Source organism: Dermacentor albipictus, unplaced genomic scaffold (assembly GCF_038994185.2).
Source record: "Dermacentor albipictus isolate Rhodes 1998 colony unplaced genomic scaffold, USDA_Dalb.pri_finalv2 scaffold_25, whole genome shotgun sequence".
Lineage (NCBI taxonomy): Eukaryota > Metazoa > Arthropoda > Arachnida > Ixodida > Ixodidae > Dermacentor > Dermacentor albipictus.
Window position 1 is genome coordinate 30,514 of NW_027225579.1, and position 10,578 is coordinate 41,091.

The 10,578-nt window shown below is 47.9% G+C and overlaps 1 pseudogene; it reads right to left on the minus strand.

Moving 5' to 3' along the window:
• Positions 1-8,172: 8,172 nt before the first annotated feature.
• Positions 8,173-9,699, minus strand: LOC135914826 (beta,beta-carotene 15,15'-dioxygenase pseudogene; annotated as a pseudogene).
• Positions 9,700-10,578: the final 879 nt, after the last annotated feature.

The window sequence follows — 10,578 nt, forward strand, 5'->3', positions numbered from 1 at the left end:
CCGCCCGCTGCTTGCGTTGGTGGTTACGCAAATTTGACGTCAGAGATTGGAATAGAAATATATTGGAATAGTTTTACGTTATAGGGCCCCTGATTGAGGTCCATTTGTAAGGCAGCTGTATCGTCCTCGTTTTCTATATCTCGATACAGTACGCAATCATCTGCATATAGACGAGTTTTTGATGTCACGCCTGAGCCAATATCATTTATAAAGATTAAAAACAAAAGTGGGCCGATGACGGATCCATGCGGCACGCCAGATGTTACCGTTACGGAGTGTGTGTGCCGTTGATTACGACTTTTTGAGTGCGGTCAAGAAGGTAGTCTTTTATCCAGTGCAAGTTATTTCTCGGCAAACCTAGGCAAGAAAGCTTAAGCAACAGCAATGAATGTGATACCGTGCTTTTGAAAGTCTAGTAATAGGCAATCAACCTATTTACAATTGTCAAAAGATAAGAAAATAGCATGTGAAAATTCAACAAGTTGGGTCACACATGACAAGCCAGCTCTGAAGCCATGCAGATAACTGACAAAATTGGTGATCCTGCAAATGACGAAACATACAAGAGTAGAGAACGTGCTCCAATGATTTGCAGCACACGCTGGTTAAAGATAATGGTCTGTAATTTTCAACTCGGCATCGAGGACCATTTTTATGTGCAGGCGCAACGTTCGCCGTTTTCCATTCACATGGCAAAGCACTGGAAGATATTTATACGCTGAACAGTAAAGCTAGAAATTAGGCGATAACTGTGGCGCACATTTTAAGCACGTTACATGGAATGTTGTCATGGCCAGTAGCTGTTTTAGTTTTTAGTTCCTTTAGAAACTTCAGGACACCATTGTAGGAGATAATTATGTCCAACATAGTGTCTAGGCTGTGCGGGATCGGACCAGCTATAGGACATCCGGTAGGTGAAGAAAACATGGATGGAAAGTAGCTGTTAAAGTGAGCAGCCTTTTCTGAATCGTCAGTAATTTGGCCTTGAAGAGTCAAGTTCGTAGGAATGGAGCTTTCTTCTTTGCAAGTGGCTTTGACATAGTTCCATATTTCATTAGGGTTATGTTTCAGTTTTTCACTAAGCAAAGCATTGAAATCATCTTTCCAATGTTTTATCTTTAAGTTGACCTGTTTCCCTAACTCGTCTACTTGCCTATATATTCCGTCATCCTTTGAGTAAATGTATCGGAGGAAAAAGCGACCTCTTTGATTCAGCAAACGCTCGATTTCAGTAGCGAATCATGGCTTGCTCCGTCTTTGTTTACTCGATAATATTTTTGATGGTACGTATATGTCGAACAAAGAGAGCAGTTTGTTATTAAATAGCTCCCATAGCTCATTAATGTTGGAAGTATCGGTGCAGTGTAGAAAGTATTCGTAGAATACTTCCAGGCAGTGCGTAATTGAACTATGATCACCCTTTTCAAATAAGAACACTTCGCCCGAAGGGGCTTTAATCGGATAAAATCGCAGGCATGAAATCTGTGCCAAGATGGCTTCATGGTCGCTAATCCTATAAACAGGCAGGACAGATTCCACCAACCCATCAGAGTTTGAGAAAATCAGGTCAAGTGCAGAAGCGCTCTCACCACTTCGTCTTGTAGGGAAGTCTACAAACTGATAAAGACCGTTGGCAGTGATCATGTCACTGAATTCAAGTGAGAGTGCGTAACAAGAGGACAATACTGGGGACCTGTCTACCCAACGCACGGAAGGCATGTTAAAATCACCACCAAGTACGAACTCGGTCGTCTGGCTTTCGAGGGTACGAGAGAGTGAAATAAAACTAGCTGGACTAATACAGCTAGGGCTACGGTAATACGCCCTAAATGCAATATGTGTCGAATCATGCACCCTCACTCGGCACCACACAGTTTCACAGTAAATGTTGGCACTCTCTACTGGAACACTTGGGAGGTATTTGTCAACTAAAAGGAACATACCACCACCGCGCCTGCCGTGATCTCGTCTTTAAATAGTAAAAGGAGCCGGGATAACTTCACTGTTTTTCACTGTTTCGTCAAGCCAGGATTTAGTTCCGATCACTACATGAGGCTTTGCAGAAAGATAAGGCTGGCGAGGGCGTCAATTTTGCTCACAATGCTACGACGCCGCCTTTTCGAGAGTCTCCACCCGCTTTCTCAAGCTACGACTTAGCTGCTGATTCATGGTTGACCAGCCTGCCGCTAGTCTTAAGGCCAAACTACGCGCACGCTCGCCGGTGCGCGATAGGCCTAGTATTTGCCGCGCCTGGCGAGGAATGGCGGTTTGAATCTACAAGACGCGCGCCAGTGCGCGCCCACTTGCCTTGCTATTGTCGCCTTCGTAGACATCATTTCGTATTTTTGTGAGGCAGTCAGAGCTCCGATATTTGGCTACAGAAGATGCCTGTGCTCGCGCTGTGCTTCGACGCGTACGATCTTTCTTGCACCATCTCTCCATACGTGAGGCGCGTGGGAACGAGGGAACGAGCTTTCACGCGCCGGCACGCGTACGAGTAGTTTGGCCTTTATACGTGCGGCGGTTATCAGATCAGCTATTCGCGCTCGGTGGCGAAAGCTGCTGGCGAGGCCCTGCTTGTGTGGATATATATATATATATATATATATATATATATATATATATATATATATATATATATGTGTGTGTGTGTGTGTGTGTGTGTGTGTGTGTGTGTGTGTACATATATATCTTGTGCTGGGTAATATGCATGTGGCACAGTGCGGACTGCCACCGCTGCGGCACGATACCCGAGCTCGGGCTGTTGATGCGAAGCGCTAGGACTCGTGATCTAGAGCTACCTGCGATCCCTCAAACGAGCTGCAATAAACCACATTTCATTTGGTGGAGCTGCGGGGTAACCGTGAAAACTGGAACTCCGAAGCCGGACGCTACCGAATTGCTGCGACCATGCCTGACGAAACCACCCAGGAAGATGCACCACAGCCTCCGACGGTCATCGTTTCCGGTGCATTGCGCCAGCGTGATCGTGCCATCTTTAGCGGCACCGATGATCATGACGTGGAGGATTGGTTGTCATCTTACGAACGGGTAAGCCAGCATAACAAGTGGGACGACGTCACCAAGTTGCACAACGTGCTATTTTACTTAACCGGCGTCGCGAACCTCTGGTTCCGAAACCACGAACACGATTTCACAACGTGGAGCAAATTCAAGACAAGTTTCACAGAAGTGTTCGGGCGCCCCGCTGTGCGCAAGCTTAGCGCAGAACAACGCTTACGGGGGCGCACGCAACATCACGAGGAAACGTTCACAAGTTACATCGAAGATGTCATTGACCTGTGTAAGTGCGTGAATCCATCAATGGCGGAACAGGACAAGATAAAGCACAGTATGAAAGGCATTGATGCGGATGCATTTCAAATGTTGTTAGCGAAGGATCCGCGTAGCATGGCTGAAGTTATCAATTTGTGCCAAAGTTTGACGAGCTACGGAAACAATGCACCTTAGCTCGGCGCCCACCACCTACGGGAGATTCGTTAGCAGCATTGGTTATTGGCGACAACCACGCAACTTTGCTGTAGCAAATAAAAGAATTTGTGCGCAAGGAGGTCGCGCGACAGCTCTCGATTTTGCCGACCGTGGAGAAGCCTTCTCAACATTTGGCTCCAGCAATCAGACAGGTAATTCAAGAGCAAGTGACCGAAGCTCTTCCACCTCCGTGTCAGCCGGCTCGCATGGCCGCGCCTCTGACGTATGCTGAATCCGCTGCACGGGCGCCTCGTCTGCCGGCATTCTCTCCTCCGCCTTCAGCGCCTCGCCCGCCGGTGTTCCCTCCTCCGCCTTCGCCTCCCCAGCCGGTGGCTCCCTTTTTCAGCGCACAGCAGCAGGGTACAAATCCTTGGCGCACTGCTGACAACCGCCCAATATGCTATGCCTGCGATACACCGGGACATGCAGCGCGCTTCTGCCGCAGGCGCTTGCCGGCCTTCGTGGGCACCGCGCGACCACCCAGCTCCGGCTTCCGATCATTCCGTATGCCTCAGCGACCACCACCGCAAGTCTACGCTGCTCATGACATACCAGCACCGCAGTCGCAGCTCTACAGTACTCGTCGGTCGCCTTCCCCTCGTCGGCGCTCTCTCTCACCCATGCGTCGTAGGCCCAGTGCCAGTACTACTGAGGCGGACAACTGATTTCCGCAGTTCCTGAGGCAGGAACTGCGTCATTGTCGGAACATCAAAGTCCTCGTTTTTCCCCCACTAACGTTATTGAAGTGTCCGTTGATGGCATCAAGTGTCTTGCGCTCGTCCATACAGGCGCTGCTGTATCCGTGATTAGTGAGAAACTTTGCCGTGAATTACGCAGAGTGACCATGATGCCTTGGGTACTACTGCTTAGAACAGCCAGTGCACGACAAGTTCAGCCAGTCGCTATGTACGCTGCCAGGATGCTGATTCGAGACATTTTGTATTCGATTGATTTGTTTGTGTTAACTTGTTGCTCCCGCGATGTGATTCTCGGTTGGGATTTTCTGTCGCGCCATCACGCCGTCATTGACTGTGCACGTGCTGAGGTTCAGTTCTTCGTTCTGCGCGATTTGCCATCTCACGACTTTCAAGTTCATGATGTTACCAGGATCTGTGTAGTTTCAGATACTGACCTTCCACCTCAGAGCGTGGTATTTGTCACTCTTTCATACGCATCGCTTGCCGAAGCGACGGTCATGTTTGCACCCGCTGCCGTCTTCATTCGCCGCCAGCCTATATTGTTGCCTTTCGCCCTCCTCACGGTTCACCATGGGGCTGCAGAAATACTGTGCCACACTGCCGCACTGTGCCACATATGCATGTGGCACAGTGCGTACTGCCACCGCTGCGGCGCGAGACCCGAGCTCGGGCTGTTGATGCGAAGCGCTAGGACTCGTGATCTAGAGCTACCTGCTATCCCTCGAACGAGCTGCAATAAACCCCATTTCAATGTATATATATATATATATATATATATATATATATATATATATATATATATATATATATATATATATATATATATATATATATATATATATTCTGTTTACATCCATGTGCACTGCCTGTGCATCGCGCCAATTCTGAATCTTGAAGGTGTGTACGGCACGTAGTGCAAAAGCGGTGAACTAGAGCCGATGCCCGGACTCTCTGAGGTTGTGCGATTTTCAAGGTTCAAAAAACACAAGCGCAATATAATGTGACTGCCTCCAAATTTCGCGCATAATTAGCAACCCCTCCCAAGTCTCCAATAAAAAGGTTAATTGCCGAATTTTATTAAAGTCAACTTCTGAAACTGTTGTTATTAGCGGTTGGTGTCCGCTTCGCCTAAGAATTCGTCTGCAAAATGGCGCATTTTAACGCGATAGCGTTAAGGAGCTCGTGTCGCAGAAAAGCCGGTGTCGTCGGCGTCGGGTGTCGGCGTCGGCGGCGTTGACCGTGAGCGATAAATCACGGCAGGCGCTTCATAAATAAAAAGCAACTTCCAAGATTGGCCCGGTGGGAATCGAACCCAGGTCTCCGGAGTGTGAGACGGAGACGCTATCACTCAGCCACGAGTTCGATGCTTCCAAGCGGTGCAAACGCGCCTCTAGTGAATGCGGTGTTGCCTTCGAAACGAGCCGTGGAAAGTTATACTGCGGTGTATATCGGTAATTATGAACATGTAACGTACAGAAGTCACAATTACACGAGTTGCGAAGTGCGTTTCCGCTGCATTTCTTCTGCGCTTTCCGCACACGCAGAGCCATCTTGCGGCAAACACAGAAGACCCCCTCCTCTCAATGTACGGCGCTGCCCCGACAGGAGGCGCGCCGCGCGCGCATTGGGACCGCTGCCAGGCGCGTCGCGGGACTCCCTCTCCCCTGACGACGCTTCGCCGTGCTTCCGGTTTAGATTACTATCTATCTCTCTGCCCGTGCCGATCACGACGTTTGGCTGGCGTAGATCGTTTCCCCTCCGAGACACCGAGTTCTTTGGTTCGTTTCGTTCGCTCAGGCGCACGTTTCGTTGCCGCGCCAAACGCTGCGTTGCTCGACGCTCACCGCGTGATAGGTGGGCGCTAAGTCCGATGCGGGGCGCATCGTAAGTGATTGCTGTGCCGTAGCGCATTGTCTTATACCCCTTGGCGGGTCGACGGGAACGCTGTCGCGTCCCACTCTTGAAGGCGAAGCTTAAGCGTCCTCCAATTTTTCATCCTATGGCCTTTTTATAAAAAGTCTGTATAGTCCAAGGAACAGCCTGCATTTAGAAAACAGATTTTTTTACGCGCACCAAAATTTTTGAAATTGCCTGTGGCAGATAGCGCAATTCAATTCCTTGAGCTCTATTAGTCGATAAGGCGGACATTACTTCCTCGGCCTCAGTGGCTATGGTGTTAGGCTGCTGAGAACGAGGTCGCGGGATTGAATCCCGGCCACGGCGGCCGCATTTCGATAGGGGCGAAATGCGAAAACACCCGTGTACTTAGATTTAGGTGCACGTTAAAGAACCCCAGGTGGTCGAAATTTCCGGAGTCCTACACTGCGGCGTGCCTCATAATCAGAAAGTGGTTTTGAAACGTAAAACACCATAATCTAAAAATTATTTCCTCGGCAAATTCGGAATTGAGTAATTTACAAAATTTCACCAATGCACTTTTTTACTAATTAAGTTACGGCACATATTGTAGTCTGCAGCTAGTCAGTGTGCAAGGCATATCGAGTTGGAAATTATTCTGAAGATGGCATATTAGTTTCGAGATATGCGCCATCAAACTTTATGCATTGAAGAACAATAGTGACCGGAACGCCAATGTATTTCATCGTGCACTTTGAAAATGAAAATGTCGAAACTGGTGTAGTCCTGAGAATTGTTCCAAATGGATAAGCCTTGTGTACTCACTGGCTAACTTCGTAAATTGCAATATGTGCCGTAAAGTAAATAATTAATGAGTTCATTAGTCCAAGCATGTTATTCAATTAGGCATTTTGATTTCTCGCAGAAGTAATGTCCACCTCATCGTGTAATTTAGCTCATGGGTTTGAATTGGCCTATCTGCCACCGGCAATTTTTAAAAAGATTGATGCAGCTAATAGAAAACACCTGGTAGGTACGCTGCGTGGTGGATGTGTGGGTGAACTAATCAAGAGCTTGCATTCATAGAGCTTCTCTTCAGTAAGTGTCCTCCGTTATCTGCAGTAGATGCGGCAATCTTGTCGTTATCACCACAACCTCTTTTTGGAATGGCAATCACCTGAGCGCCGCCCAATAAGGTGAAATGTGTTTTGCGAATATGCAGGGACGCCGCAACTACATTTTAGAAAGTATACTTACGCAAACATTGCAAGAGATGGTATGACACAGTGGTGGCGTTGGTTATTAGCGAAGGCGCACGACCAAAGGCAAACAGATCTTACAAATAGAAAACTTTCTGAATTCGGCCGCATGGCTCATATTCCCTAATCTTATGAGGTACAACGTATTTCTTATGACGTAAGACCTTAATTATGTGATTACAATAAAATGTATTGGTTCATAACTCTCCGGTGGCTTCAAAGATCCTAGACCAAAGTGATGACCCAAAGCAACTCACGGGGAAAGCTTTCATGCCGTACTTTATGATGTATATATGTGGGTGAGAAACGCTTGTCGCACCATGCATAATAAAATAGCTACAGCACTGACTGGTCTTTGTGTGGAGCATTTTTTTCTTGTCTCCTTAGAATCGTCTGTGGTAAGCACCTATGCACTGCAACAAAAGTTATACACAGAGTGAGCATCCAGTGCATGAGAGCATTTCAATCGGTTCAGATGGCGCACGCCGGTAGGCCTATTGCTTAGCTTTCCCTTTATTTTGTTTAATGGGCAGTTATACAGTGTTCAGGAATGCAATGCTGCTACACTGTCACATTTTTCGCAATTAAAAGCAGTCAGCTCCACTAAAGCAACAAAAAATTTAGCTCAATATTTAGAACGCCTGTGCTCAAAAAGGTCTAGTTGTTTGGCAGGCGAAACATGGCTATTATGTTTAACATGATATAGGGAAGCCTGGATATTTGCACACTCACAACAGAGCTAAAATCTCTGCGTCGTACAAAACGCTTCATATATACTCCCTGATGTCCTCAAAGATGTTTCTCTGATTAAGAGCAATTGGTTCACGTCAAGCCGTATTCTACGGCTCCCAGACATTTTCTGTTTCTTAGTCTCGGTCCTGGAAAAACCAGCCGTGAAAATCTCCGGGGACCGAGGACGGACAATCGAATTCCACCACAGCCAACTGCCGGAAGCTCTGTGCATCAAGTACGACGAGGGCCAGCTTCTTTTCCTTGTCCTCTTGAAGCAGAGAACTTAGAACGACTCCATCGTCCTCTTCGACGGAACCTGGTCGAGGAACAAAGACTGGTTCGGACGGGTACCATCTTTCTCTTTCCCAGCGCAGCCATTCGCCAGTGATGACGTCAAGCTTGGATAGAAACATCCTGTGTTCTTCACCCGGAACATTGCTAATGCAGTAGACGAACCGATATGGCTTCCCGTTATGGTTCTGGTTGATGCGCGGAAGCTCGCCTAGCAGGTTGCCGTTTGCCAGATTCTGTGGCTCTACAGCGATTCTCTCGCCCCGGCCTCGATTCAGCGGTAGAGTAAAGCGGCGGAGGTGGGCCATCTCAAAGTTTCCTGGATTCTTTTCCGTGTATACTAAGCTCCTCATGATGCCCTCGTCGTCGAAGCAACAAGCATCAACAACGACGTCATCACCTTGCTCGAAGGCATTTATGTGGTGAAATATGAAAAAAGTAGCGGCCTCGAACACGGTGGAATGCAGTTCTCCAGTCTTTTTGTTCATGATGTGAAAGTGGACGCCTTTCTCGGGGTCGAACTTCAGTGCATCAACGTAAGCCTTGTCACCAAGAAATTTGCACCGAAGCATAGTCGGCAAGTGGAGAGCGAGAGGCTGCTCCACTACGACCACCCATTTCTCCGTGAGAGCGAAGCTGTGGACGTAGGGCACCGTCGTGCGGGAGCTGAACGGTATCTTGCCCACGACTCTCACGCTGTTCACTGAGCTGGGAACGCATTCGCCGCTGGGAGGGTAGCGAATTAACACAAACCCAGGATTAAGTCCTATCTTTGTCCCGATGTTGTACGTGGTGCCATCTTCCACGTCTAAATGTGGGTGCGCCGTGGCCGTATGTACGGCTACGAAGTCCGTCAGGTTCTTCTTGTCAACAGTTTCCAGAGTAACAGGATCCACTCGGAACATGTATGGTGACTCTGTCAAGGCGTAGACTTCATCACCTATAGGCATCACATTCACGAGAGCATTGTCCGTCATGTCCATGGTGAAATACGAAGACAGGCGTTCGAACAGCGTGGCACAAGGATCGGGATGCGCCAAAGTTCCGAATTCGGAGACGACGATTCGGTTGGCCCTGCGGTTGCGGATGTACGATTGACTCCTCAGAAAGCGGTTTTTGTAGAACACATGACTGTTCTCAATGCTGAACTGCCTTACCAATGCGAGACCATCAAATACGTGGTTGTAGCGATCAGGACCGACGGCAGAAAGGCCCGGGCCGTTTCTTAGCAGCTTTCCTCGGAGCCAGTGTGGCAGCGTTCCATGCACGACACCACTAATTGGTTCCGATACTTCCGGAACGCAGGAGCGCTGGTAAAACTTTCTCATGTCCCATTTCAATGAATGTGGAGACTGGTGGTTAACATCCATGGCTCATAGGTACTCCGATGGTGGTCGTGGCTTTCGAGTGCTGAACTGCGTCCGGGGGGTAAAAGGCAGCGTCGCACAAGTGTCGAACAGTTAGCAAGTATCGTTTCGAGTAGGCTGCAATAGCGTCGCATGCACCTTTTGTATTCGCGCGAAGTTTATCGCCCGAGAGAGGATATTCCGCTCTAAAGATATCGGTGAGAGAGACGGAAACGTGCGAAATCATCATTTCCTGTCGCACGCATAGCAACAATCGGTTAATCACGGACAATTGTCGGCGGCCGTACAGGTTCGTTCAACCCCGCCCCCTCCCCACTGTGCCATGCACAGTATTCATAGCTTCACTGTCTGTAAACATGGTTTGTACATTGAAGGATAGAAAAAGAGAAGGTCTCTATTTTGTTTTGACAGAATGACCAGCCGACGTAAAGTTCTTGAAGCCTTTGGGTTCAGAGAAATCTCCGAGTTAAAAACAAACGAAGAAAAGAGGGCAGAAAAATAAACTGTACAAGAGAATTTCACAGACATTGTCGCCGAAGGCTCATTATGCAGCCACAGCCATATATTTCACAATACCGATAGCGTGCGCTGAGCAGTAGCTTCGATTAACATTTGCATTTGCATTTGCAACAACACGTTTTTTTATCTATTCATACTACTCAGGTTAATTTACCATAACACAGCGCTTATTAAACGTACAAAAAGAATTTTACATTCCTCATATCGACTAAAGCTAATCGAACAAGCAACATATTGCGGGTGGTAAATGCTGAAGCTACCACAGCTGTCTCATCAGCGGGAGCACACGATGTTTTCGCTTGCTACAAAATATGAACACAAACACTTCATTGACCTTACATGAAAAATCAGAACGCCGACAAA